This window comes from Cyprinus carpio, chromosome A2 (genome assembly GCF_018340385.1).
Source record: "Cyprinus carpio isolate SPL01 chromosome A2, ASM1834038v1, whole genome shotgun sequence".
Lineage (NCBI taxonomy): Eukaryota > Metazoa > Chordata > Actinopteri > Cypriniformes > Cyprinidae > Cyprinus > Cyprinus carpio.
In genome coordinates this window covers 22,585,086-22,598,650 of record NC_056573.1, presented here as the reverse complement: position 1 = coordinate 22,598,650, position 13,565 = coordinate 22,585,086, and the positions used below count along the sequence as shown (strand labels likewise).

Below are 13,565 nucleotides of genomic sequence, written 5' to 3'. Positions count from 1 at the left end.
TCGGAGTTCTCTAACTTTCTCAGAATACGCTGCTCCGCTGTCTGTGGAACGGACAGCTCTTTTGTCCTCCAAACATTTTTCTCAGAACAGAGACACAATGGCAGCCTGCCTGCATGAGGACAAACCAGACAGAAAACAGCAATCACACACTGCCGAGGATGAGCTGCTTTGAAAAGATTTGTGCTTGAAAGAGGGTGTCATTCATTTGAAGTGAGATGTCAAAGAATCAAAATTTATCTAGTCATCCACCTCTTCATTTTCCAACTAAAATGTAACCAACCATCCATTCATTTACCCATCTATACATCCATTTAACAACCATCTATCTATCTATCCATTCATCTATCCATCTATTATCTAGATCTAACCATCTATCTAACTAACAACCAATCATTCATCCATCCATCTAATCTATCCATCAATCCAGCCATCTTTCTATCCATCCACATCTAACCATCAGTCCATCTATCCAACCATCCATCCATCCATCCATCAAACTAACATCTATCTATCTATACATCTAACCAACCAGCCAGCCATCCATCCATGGATTTAAGTAAAAACAAAAAGGTCCTTTATGACAAATTATCCAAATGGTCCACTATCATCAGTCACCTGCCAATCAAAGATCTGTCAGCAATGATAATGAGTCAACCTGATGGCACTCTGTTTTAATAAACACAATTTAGATTCATCGCAAAAACAACAAGATTCATCGCAAATTTAACCCCATGCAACAGTCACATGTATGTTCCTGTTCTCCTTATTTGGTCCTTCCTGTTCCTGTGCTCGTTATGTGAATTTGTCTCCAGTTGTGTTTGATTATTAGTTCATTTGCTCCCAGGTGTGTCCCATTGGTGTCTGTGCATTTCAACCCCGTGTTTCTCATCTGCTGTTACAAATGTCATCTCAGGCCATGTCCACACTAATACAGTTTTGTTTGAAAACACATCTTTTTCTCTCCGTTTTGGCCTTCCGTCCACACTGAGACGGTGTTTTTATCAAGGAAAACTGAGCTTTTTAAAAACGCTCTCTAAAGTGGATAAATTTGAAAATGTCGTTTTCGTGTTGTAGTGTGGTTTCTGAAAACGGAGGCTTTTGAAAATGATGACGCGAGTTTAGTCATGTGACGCATATTATACCAATAGATATCAGTGTTTATACTGGTATTGTGCACGTTATGTGCTATGCACTTTCACACTAATGTTATAGATGTGTTACTTTGTACACTCTTCATATCACAGTCCTGCAAAGATGAAAGCAAATTTACTCGCAATCGCGAGTTGCGTTATAGAATCGTGAATGTGTGCGACCTGGACGCTTCAGTGAATGGTGAGTTCTTTTCGTAAATAAAATATATAAAATTTCCTGTCAGAAAAACTGCATGAAAACGTTTCATGTCTGTTCCATGTGTATAATCTGCAGTGAGCTTTTTTTTAAAGCTTTACGCATGTGCAGAAAGCGAACTTAACTTTTTCTTATGTTTCTGTGTGGATGAGACCCTTTTGGAGATGGGTAGTTTTTGGGGAGAGCTTTTTAAAAGGTAGTGTAGACGGAGAGCGTTTTAAAACGAAAACGCCATTTTCAAATGTATCCGGATTAATGTAGACGTAGCCTCAGAGTTCCTATGTGTGTAAACCTTTGTTTGTTTGATTAAAGACTCACTCTAAGTATTACTCCTCATCTCCTTGCTCCTTCGTTCCTTCCTCCCCGAGTGACCATGACAGTTTTTGAGCGTGTTATACCTGGTGAGTTGGAGCGATGCCATGATTAATGCCTGCTTCCGGATGGGCCTAAAAGATGATAGTTTGTTTAAATTACTGATTACTGGAGACCCATAGCAGATTTTATTAATTATATAGTCTAATGGTTAGAGAGTCGGACTCGTTACCCAAAGGTTGCGGGTTTGAGTCTTGTACCGGCAGAGATTGTAGGTGGGGGGAGTGTATAGCGCTTCTTTCTCACCTTCAATACCACGACTGAGGTGCTCTTGAGCAAGGCTCCCCTGGGCGCCACAGCAAAAAATGGCTGCCCACTGCTCCGGGTGTGTGTTCACTGCTGTGTTTGTGCACTCTGGATGAGATAAATGCAGAGCACTAATTCCGAGTATGGGTCACCATACTTGGCAACATGTCACGTCACTTAATTAACACTTTAGACACAGAAACACACATCTACGCTGAGAACGGATGCCAATCAATACAGACGGGAGACGTGCCAAATAAAATGAGATGTACAATGCTTAAAATAGACAAAGATGTGAAGAGAAGGAATCCTAAAGATCAGAGAGTGTAAGAGGATGAGCAAATGGTTGAGATAAACCACAGAACAGAGCCTGAGCCAAGCCTGCCGCCCCAAGGAATGATGGGAAAGCAGACTGTGGCTGCCAGTGGCAGGGCCAGATCCCCATGTGGCCAACAGCCGCATCATGTGTAGTCCTATGTGTGTGTGGCTAGTTCCTCAAGAGTAAAGGTTATGGCACTGAGCTCAGTCCATGACACACACACATCACTGTTTCCGCACTGAACAGCTGCAGATATGAGTGTTGTGTGTTATTGAGTGCAACTTCAATAACTCTCTCCATTAATGTTATGCAAAAGGGTGTACACACACTGTACATGATGGGATAAAAATAAAAAAAAAGAAAGAGAAAAGGTAACTGAAGGGTGGAGAGTGTATCTGGGGTAAGATAAGGCTGATTGGGTCTGTTATTATCTGTGTTGGGGCAGATGGAGTCACCTTCCATAGACCAGGCAGGGTGTGGAAGAAACACACCTTTTATTCGGTTGGGCAGTGCAATGAAGCACACACACTCACAGGGATAATTCTCCAACTGATCTCTATTAAGCCAATAATAATTAATAAGCCCTACTCCTAAACTACTGTACAGAAAACAAGCCATTATTTAGTGCCTTTTTAAATCAGGTTTTTAATTATGTACTTTTTAATCACTATCATTGTGGGGACATTTTTTTTTTTTTCAGTGGAAGCAGAATATTCAGCAATAATAGCAGAACAAACAGATGTGGTTCGGGACATGGCTGTGGGAATTCATCAATCGAAGAATAACAGCATTCTAATCATGCACAAATATAGCTACAAGCATTGAGGTGAGAAGTACACTTTTAATTTTAAAAAACATTTACCCAGAAGTTAAATAATTCTGTATTGATTTAGGGACCATCATGTCATTCCAAACCTCCATGAGGTGCAACACACACACACACACACACAAAAGATATTTTGAAGAATGTTTTACCCGTTTTTGTCCATATAATGAAAGCCACTGGTGTCCAAAACAACACTGACTACCTAACTGGCTTTCACCGTATGGACAACAAACACTGATACATTTTTCAAAGTATCTGCTAAAATACCTTCAAAATATCTAATTTTGTGGTTGTGTTTATGCCATTATTAGGTTTGGATAGTGAATCAGATCCTAAAACAATGCTGACAACATTATAAAATGACCACTACCAGGGTGAGTAAGGTGTGTTTTTTTTTTTTTTTTTTTTTACAAAATATAAATTAATCAAAAGAGACTTTTACATTGTTATAAATGTACAAATAATTGAAGATGACTTTTTCATGTTTAAAACTGTAAAGCTGACACAACCTGTATTGTATAAAACACTATATATATAGATAATTCTTTGTGAATTCACCCTAAATAAAAAACGAAACCCTCAGTAAACTGTATAGTAGACAAACAAGTAAACGAGAGAGTGAGAGTACAGGAAGCGGGGGGACAAAAGCATGAGATTCCTGGATGAGCCCGTTATAGCTCTAAATTAACTGAAGGAAGTAGCTGTTTATGGGAACATTTACTGGTAAATCTGCCCCCAGTCTCTTAAACATGGTCACCAGTTCTGCCTGTTCACTGTTAAAGCCTCTTCCCTGAAGCATAAAGCGGCAGTTTGCCGAGAAACCAACTTCACACACACACACACACACACATACACACACTCACACACACACTAAAGGCTGTCCGAGTGTGTGTGACCCTGTGCATGTGGCATTTAATTGGTCAGCAGTAGCGCCCCATGCGGAGAATTTCCTGTTCTTTGAACTCGTCCCAGAGTTTTTAAGATCTCTTACACTTTCACTGTTTCCCTCATAATGATGCACAGGTCAGTGGCACACGGCAGTCAATGAGCTCCAGATAACACTGTAATAAGGGTGTGTGTGTGTGTGTGTGTGTGTGTGTGTGGAGGCGAAAATCCACTGCGATGTGTTCTCAATTATTTCAGAATTTCTGAAGCGAAACCTGGACCTCCCATTTGTGGGCTGACACACACCATCACACATACGTATATACTGTACACATACTAATCATTCAGATGCAGCGGATGATGTCACTGCATGAGATTGCATCTCTCCCATTCTATCTATAGTCATGCTGAGGTACTATTTCTAGCACTGGATTTAAAACACGGTCCTGAGAATGCATGGCCAAAGCTAGGGAACATTTAAACTGGACTCTCAACAGCAAGAGATGGACAGAAAGTGAAACAGAGTGCATTGAATTAATCAAAAGTGACTGTAAATTTTTTTCAAAAAAGATATAATGTAACAATTTAAAATACATTATTCATTGTTTTAAATTGCAATAATATTTCACAGTATTACTGTTTTTACCGTATTTTTGATCAAATAAATGCAGCCTTGGTGAGCATAACAGACAATTCAGCAATTCATGTCATACAGTATTAGAAACAGTCTAATCATTTTAACAAATGTATTATGTCATTTAGGTGCATACAATGTTGAGTTTACATACTACATATTACAGAATTAGTGTGCTATCTGAACACATATCTCTGTCTATTTCATTGAAAAGCATAAGCTTCAAATAAAACTACTTTACTCTTTACTGCCCCCTATTATAATACACAAGTATTACACTCTCAAACAATTTCAGGATTTTGTCTTTTTCTTTGGATAAAAGAAAAAAAGATCAGTTAAGACTTGATAAACAACTTTAGAATGTGTTTTCACACTATTCTTACTTCTGACCACATACAAACAACAAAAGTTAAACACACACTTATGAAAGAGCTTGTCTCCACATCTGAATTACAATGTTATCCGATAGAATACTGAAACACAAACCAGAAACAATCCAGTACTATAATCATATTCATTGTGCTCCAACTATACAGTCCAAGCACAGATGGTATACTGGTAATTCATTAAATCAATCACTCTAAGTACAAAACAACAGAAGTCTTTGTAACGATTACATACATTATTAAGGTTGCTATCTATCTCTTTCCCAGTGGGCTTTCCATCAACGTCATGCAGATCAATAACAAACTACCTCTGCAAGCAGTCCATTTGAATGCAAATGTATCTGTGCAATGAAAACTAGCTTTAGTACAGAGTTTAAATTCCTTGTGAACAAAAACACATTAAATATCTGTGACATTTTCAAGTGCATTTACACCTCAACATGTTCATTGATTTGCATTTTATTTGCAGAAACAGAAATGATGACAGAGACTGAATGCCTTTTTGTCTTACTGTGTCCTTTTAGCAAAAACAGGCCAGATGTGCACAGCTTGTGCCAGCATCAAAGTGATGCCGGTGGCTTCAAGTTGGCACTGGCCGATGCCAGATGCTGAGTGGCCAAAATGTTCTGACTGAGGGCAAATTTGGCAGAGTGCCGCTGAATTAAACACATGGACATATGCATGCCTGCTAACATCTTTCAAGTTCACAACCATCTGTCTTGGGCAACAACGAACAGGTCAGACACGTGTGCCAGACAAAACCAAACAGGTAATAAAAAAAAGCATACACGATGCAGATAGGTTTCACAAAATTATTAGTTAAACACCTGCCAGAACAGCATAGGTGCCGTTTGTCAGGCGACAAAAACTTCTACACACAAAAATTACCCCAAAAAATGCTTCTCAGTTATCTGTAATAGTGTAAAGGTGCTATCCTGCCATCTAGTGGTAAATAACTTTATTGCAAAGTTTTACAGAAAACATCATGAGTGAAAAGGCATCAAGATAGACTGACAGGTGTGTGAATGTAAACACATTCAGGATGATGCAGAAGAGAGAGAGATATGAGAAGAGAAAGCCATTATATATGTAAACATTATTTAAATGATAAACTACTTAATACATAATCACTTTTTTTTTTTTACAAAAAAATGTATATTTTTATTCAGTGAATATGCAATAAATTGATCAAAAGTGACAATAAATACATTTATAATGTTAAAAAACTTTATATTTCAAATAAATGCTGCTATATAGAACTTTATATTCATCAAAGAATCCTGAAAAAATCACAGTTTCCACAAACATATTAAGCAACACAAATGTTTTCAACATTAAAAATAATTAGAAATATTTATTGAGCATCAAATCAGCATATTAATATGATTTCTGAAGGATCATGTGACACTGAAGACTGTAGTAATAATGCTGACATTTCAGCTTTACAACAGAGGAATAAATTATATTTTATATAATCTATAAAAATAGAGAACAGTTATTTAAATTGTAATATTTATCAATATTCCACTTTGTGGTCTATGTATTTAGCCTGTAGATGGCAGTATGGTCTCTTCTTTCAGATTTGGGCACACTCAATTCCCAGCAGCAGACTATATATTAGTTCTGTATGAGAACTTCAATAAAGAGCAGATATTCACAGATAAACACAGATTCTCTTTTGTAAGTTGCTTTGGATACAAGTGTCATCTATATGCTATCTGTATGAACAGAGCTTCTTTTCCCGTAATTTTAGTTCTGAAACCAGCACAAAACACACAAACTCACTCTCAGACACACCTGTCTGTCTCACAGTTAAGAGAAATACACATTAGACACCCACATTTCCAGAAACAAACTTTAACACATGGCAAGTCTATTATTTAAAGACCCCATAATTTCAAATTCAAGCCCAATTAAACTAGAATTTTGTGACTTGTATTCCAAGTGTGATGCTTGAGACCATCATATAACAAAAGACAGCTGCTTTGTTCTAGGTCGACTTTCAAGCTGTTGATATAAGAGGCCAGTTTTGGCACAACCCCATTATGGTGGTGACTTTAATGGATGTTGCATTAAAAACAGAACTGTGAAAAACACAAGAGATACAGACCACAGGATAAACATGCAGGCAACAAAAATAATTTGAAAAAATGTATTTGGATGCAAAGGAACTAAACTGAACTAGAAATCATGAACTGGTTTGAACCACACATATTTACATTTACTAAATGACTTCATTAGTTAAACAATTTATTAGTTTTACAATATACATGTATTAGTAATAAAATGATAAGGGGTAGATTTTATTAGCTATTAGTTTTTAACTCATTCCCTGAAATTATATCAAAATCTAGTTTCTAAAAAAAAAGGCTAAGAACATTCATGAATACTAATATCAGCAACGAGACTTTAAGAATCTGGCCCACTAAGAATCATCCAATAATTCTTGAACTTGTTAAGTTGAAGTGATGCGTGTGGTGTGTTATGGTAATTGTGGGAAAGGCAGTTCGCAGAATTCATTTAATTGATCTCAGGTCTGGATAAATCCCCTCTAAGACATGTGGCTCACTTCATGTATTGTGGGTAATGGGGGCATACATGTTTATTCATTCTAGAATCCTTTCTTTTTGGGTTTGTTAAATTTGCAGGTAGAAATGAAAGAATTGAGGAAGCTATAAATTTACCCATAGGCTTTTCCTATGATGCAAAAGCATGGTACTGTATAGACACACATATGCATACATTCAAACCTTGAGAACCTTCTCTTTGATCCAAACAGAGAGAATGCAGTTCCAAGATTACAAGGCCACACACCATTCAGCTATTTCTGCTCACATGAGCGACTGAACATAAACTCTGAGAATAACAGGACATGCATGACGCATGCCACTTGGAGCTCACACAGGCAGCTGGCTGCACTTACAGGCAGGTGCACACCCAAATATCTCCTCCTCCAGTTATACCTTAGGCCAAGGGTCAGACTGGGGAGCCTATATATATATATATATATTATATATATATATAATATATATATATATATATATATATATATATATATATACATAATAGAAAATAATAAAGTGTAAATAATAATAATAATAATAATAAATAGCAAAATAAATATAATGGAAAAAAAGTAAAAAAAAAAAAAAATCTATTTGGAAAAGACAAACTGTGTGTGTGTGTGTGTGTGTGTGTGTGTGTGTGTGTGTGTGTGTGTGTGTGTGTGTTTTTGTGTGTTAAAAGTTTTAATGAATTAAATCTATTTAGAAAAGACAAACAGTGTGTGTGTGTGTCGGGATGAACACACCAGTGTTTCAGTCATGCAAATCTGTGAAAACAAATATGAGGTTTTGTTTCATAATGTCTCTTCTACTACGCTATCCCACCTTGTTTCTCTATTTTCCCCTCACCTCCCAGCTGAAAAGACCTGCTGTTTTTAAGATGCTGGAGGCCAGTATAGGATGCTAGGATGCTCACAGGGCTTCTTAACTACTTTCACCAAGCTTCACTAACTAAATTAGCTGTGAGGAAGAAGAGAAATAAGAAATGAGAGAGAAAGGAAAATGAGGACAGTCTACCAGTTTAGCCTTCTGAAGTTTGCTTTATTAGCTATAAGGATAAAGGAAGAGAAAGAAAATTCGTGGAAAAAAGAAGATAGTCATGTTGAAATGCCTGTTGAAACTTAGTCTAGTATTAAATTTATATTGTATTAGAGTTATATTGATTTATATTGTGATCAACATTTTTTTTTTGATGATGATGGTGTCCTGATGTCCTCACCAGGCTTGTTAATTAACTAGTGTAATTACCATGATTACCTTTGTTAACCTGCTTTACCGGCTTCTTTATTTGTAAAAAAAAAAAAAGGAGGTAAGGAGAAAGGAGAAAAGGAGAGGAGAAAAAGAAAAAAAAATGAAATGACCATTGAACAGAAAGTTAGTGTCCTCATCAGGGTTCTCAACTAGAATAACCAGCAATTCTGTTGTACCTTGGTTAACTGTTTCAACACTTAAGTTGTGAGGGAAAAGGAATGAAGAGGAGAGGGAATATAACAGAATATAGTCATGTTGAAATTACGAACTTGGTCTAGGCTTGTATTACAGTAAACTGGTAATCCACCAATGATAACAAGCTTCCCTAGCTGATGAATACTTGAGAAAGAAATCAGGAGAAGAGATAAAAAAGGTAAAAAGCAATTTTTGGTAAAATGACCAACAATACCAGCAATATAATGGTGTGCCTACCAGACTTCTTGACTAGCTTAATTATTAAAGTACCTTATTTTTGTCACCAGCAAATGTTGTTTTAGATGCTGCGTTCCCCCACTGTTCCATAACAAGCTTTTGTAGGAGATTTATTAATTTTACCTATTTTTTTTAGTGTTTTAATCAATAATTCAGAATAAACCATTCACACTGCTCTAAGCTGGTCTTTTCAGCAAAACTATCCTACTTTTCCCACCATCCTCTTATTTTTTTCTTTCCCATCTACTCAAAGCTAATGACGCGAGCAGAGGCAGGAACAGGAAGTGTCTTTAAGGTCAGCACTCTGGAGGAGGGCTGCGAGTTACTCCCAGAGAGACGTTCCCCTCTCAGGGCCTGCACCTCTGGCTCTCTGATCTGCCCACAGGAAGAGTGTCAGAAAACTGATCCCTTTCATCTCCTCTAGGGCTCTCTTCTGATCCCCGTCTCTCATATTTATTTGATTTCCAAGATGCTGTTTGATGACTCAGAGTCTCTGCTGTCCAGTTTGCTGTTCATCTCGCTCCTTTCTCACCGCATCGTCAGTCCTTTGATTCATAGCTACACTGTTCTGTGCACAAAGGCCAGAGTTCTCCTTTAGCTAGACAAGTGGACTAGATGATGTTACGCAGTTGAATTTATTTGTCCGTTGTCTTGAAAAATGAATGGGGGAAATTGTAATGCTCAACATGGTGGCTATGGGAAACAAAGCCCTGTCTTTCAGTTAAACAAGTCAAATGGGTGTTCAGTTGACGTTTTAAAAGGTCTAATCTCAAAATTTCCTTCCCAGCATCGGAACCACTGCAAGTGGGGGGCCAGCACTGTGTGGGAGACCCCTCATGACATTGTGAGCCCATTTAGAGATGTTTTACACTGCACAGAATCCACATCTAAGCTGCAAATATACTGGGAGCATAAATATATTTACTTGGATTCAAAATAATGGGAAACAATAGATCACAGCCATGCTGATATTAAATTGATACTGAAAAAGTAGAAAACCAGTCTTACTTACATCATAGTTAAGTGTTGATTATTTCATTTATTAGTAACACTTTGCAGTAAGGTTCAATTTGTTAATATTACTTGTGTTTTGAGCAGCAAATCAGCATATTAGAATGATTTCTGAAGGATCGTGTGACACTGAAGACTGGAGTAATGATGCTGAAAATTAAACTTTGCCATCACAGGAATAAATTACATTTTACTGTTGCTTAAAAAAAGATTTCATAATATTATTATTTTATTGTATTTTAGATCAAATAAATGCAACCTTTGTGAGCATGGGAGAATTCTTTCAAAAACATTTTTAAAATATTTTGTACTATTGTTAATAATCTGAAGTTGCACAAATTTTTTAAAATAAAATGTATTAATGCATATAACAATTAAAATAAACCTAATTAACAAATTCTGTAAAGTACTGTTCATGTTATCTAAAGCTAATCTAAATTCTTTTGTCTTGCTATGAAACATTCAACAGATTTTCCACTTCCTCTCTCCCTCTCTCCCTCTCTCCCTCTCTCCCTCTCTCTCTCTCTCTCTCTCTACGAGGTCAAAAATCCAACTAAACTGAGCAACTCCCAAATGAACTCAGCATCTGTTCTACTGCCCCACCGTTGATGAGTCTGTAATGTCTCGCCCATCGCTTGTAAGAACTTCTGATTTTCATCACCACTTGTGGATCAGATCTGAAGGGCCCTGAAGTGATGTTATCGGATCTGATTCAGCCATGCGTCTCTGGAATGAAATGTGGAATAGAATCGTCTGTGTCCCTCCCCAGATTGATTCAGATAATTAAATTCAGGGTCTTATATAAGGGGAGGATTGTTTTTGACCTTTCGCCAGAAGCATGTTCCAGAACGTGCAAGTCTCATGGGTTCTAGAGCACAGAGCATAACAGAGACGCGAGAACAGTGTTGTCAATAAGAACAAAGCAAATATCAAGGCCAGAAAAAGCAACAAGCAGACAGGAAACTACAAATACTTTCGTCAAGATTAATCAACCAAGAAAACAACCAATTAAAGCTAATTTTACACTCTCCTTCTAGAATACAGTTAGGGTTAGTGATGGAATGGAATGGAAAGCAATGTTTCACTCTCTTTCTTGTCATAATGTGACTTTAGTGACCACAGAAGACAATAACCTACTCAAACTTGCTTGTGTGTTTGTATGTTCTGGTCCACAGTGTGTATGTGGGTCATGGGAATGGGTTGGGTGTCCTCTATCCCAGTGTGCAGTCAGCTAGCTCGACTTATATTATTTAATATGACCACTTATCAAACACTCATATACACACACATAACTAGTAACCAAAGTGAGGACATAAGATTTCTATTGTTTTTAAATAAAGCTAATTATAATTACTAACTCAAACCCAAAATACACCATGTAGTATTTAACAAAAAAAAAAAAAAAATCTGAAAACAATGGAAATCCCCCATTATATATTGTGTTTATTGGGATTAAAATAACATCAAAAGTAAATAAATGGCATACTGAGCCTCACCATTTCTATCACCACACACAAAATCAGTGATAAGAGTTCTGAGAAAAACAAACTGATATAATATTATATAATATAATATATAATATTTATAAATATCAAATATTTATTTTTTAAAGCAGTTATTCAAATGCAAGTGTTTGAAAGCAGGTGCCTGACAGTCATTTAAAATAAAAAATAAAAAATTCTTAAAATAAAATAAAATAAAGATGGAAATTCTGCATCATTTATCATTACTAATGACTGTATATGATTACTGGGATTAATTCATGCAAATTAATAAATAAATCTGCTAACATCTAATCAAACGTGTTAATCTAAAGAAAGGACTTCAGTTATTGAGCATCACCATTTCTAGCGTTTCCATCAACCACCCCCCACACACAAAATCAGAATTATCAACACCAGTCCTTACCAAAGACGACTTTAAATGTGTCTCAGTGGTGTGATCTGTGGATGAGGCCCACACACAGAGGAAGGGACAGGACAAGGAACTGAGATACTGAGTAAGAGGAAAGAAGGAAGCAGAGAGAGAGAGAGAGAGAGAGAGAGAGCAGATCAGGCTGCCTAAATGGTTTCCAGATGTGTGAATGGTAAACAACTGGTTTATCGTGCGGGTATAAAAATCTGTGGTATTTAGAATCTCTGACCAAACATCCCAGACTCCTCCAGAACCACTACCAGAGAGCAGACAGGAATGGACAGATCCATATGCACGCAAACACATGCTTGCTTTGTCGCCATTTCTTGTCTGATATCTATTGAGTATTTCCAGAAGCCTAGCATGAAAGAGCTGAAAACAAATAAGAAATCAAATCTTCATCCCATCTGACTTGCTTTGAAGTCATCTGTGCATGTACAGGAACCTTCACGTATATAGATTTGACTGATGAAGTGAATGTGACACAATTACAGAGAAAGACACATCCATGTGTGTGCAATATTTATTCTCTCTGTATGGGTTTTGCTTCATGTATTTAGAGGGCACATTCCCAGGCTGGGCGTTGGGATTCTCTCCTCCACTGTTTCCCACACAGAGCTCACAGGAGGCCCTTTGTTCCAGCTTCAGGCAGCGGGGGACCCAGATTCAGCACAGCGGCCCCTGAGAGACCTCCCTGCATTCTTCTGCAGGACAACGCTATCCACACCTCACCTTCAGAGGTGGTCACTGCATTACTATCCCTCCAGTCTTTGAATCTTGTCCATTTATTAATGTCTACTAGCTACTTCTCTCTGGCTAATGATGGGGGGGGGTCATTTTTGGGTAAAAAAATCCCTTTAACTGTCCACTTTTAGGACATACATAAACACCCAAAACTCCATGCCCTAACCAGTTGTGACACAAATATTGATTAAACACGTCTTCCATTTTAATACAAATTTTTACTTTGACCGACCATAACCACATAAAAAAGCAATGAGATGGAAACCACTGTAGCTGTGATATTGTCACCTGCCCGCAAAATTAATCATTTTCCATTGACAGCTGGTAAAAATAACAAAATATCTTTTGTGTGTGTGTGTGTGTGTGTGTGTGTGTGTGTGTGTGTGTGTGTGTGTGTGTGTGTGTGTGTGTGTATGTATGTATGTATGCTGTAGGTTGTATTATGTGTGTGCATGTATATATTCAAAGTAAAAAAAAAATGGTATGGTATATTATTGTGGAGTACAGTATATTCTACACAGGCTATTGTAAAGAAAGTTTTAAAAAACTCTGGTCTTAAAAGCATGAAATGGATTGCCTTTGACAACTGTGTCCAGAACTAAGTGCTGATACAGAGATGGAAGAGTTATCTTAT

At 37.1% G+C, this 13,565-nt stretch overlaps 1 protein-coding gene and 1 long non-coding RNA gene across 4 annotated transcripts in view; one reads left to right on the top strand and one right to left on the bottom strand.

Annotated features, from left to right (window-relative positions):
- The window catches only part of LOC109100706 (glypican-5-like), a 99,112-nt gene that overhangs the window by 41,495 nt on the left and 44,052 nt on the right, over window positions 1-13,565 (bottom strand). The gene's annotated exons all lie outside the window — the stretch shown is intronic.
- On the top strand, window positions 2,822-6,070 carry LOC122134688. The gene is made up of 3 exons (XR_006153034.1): window positions 2,822-3,110; window positions 3,422-3,484; window positions 5,540-6,070. It is a non-coding gene; the product is annotated as an uncharacterized LOC122134688 (long non-coding RNA).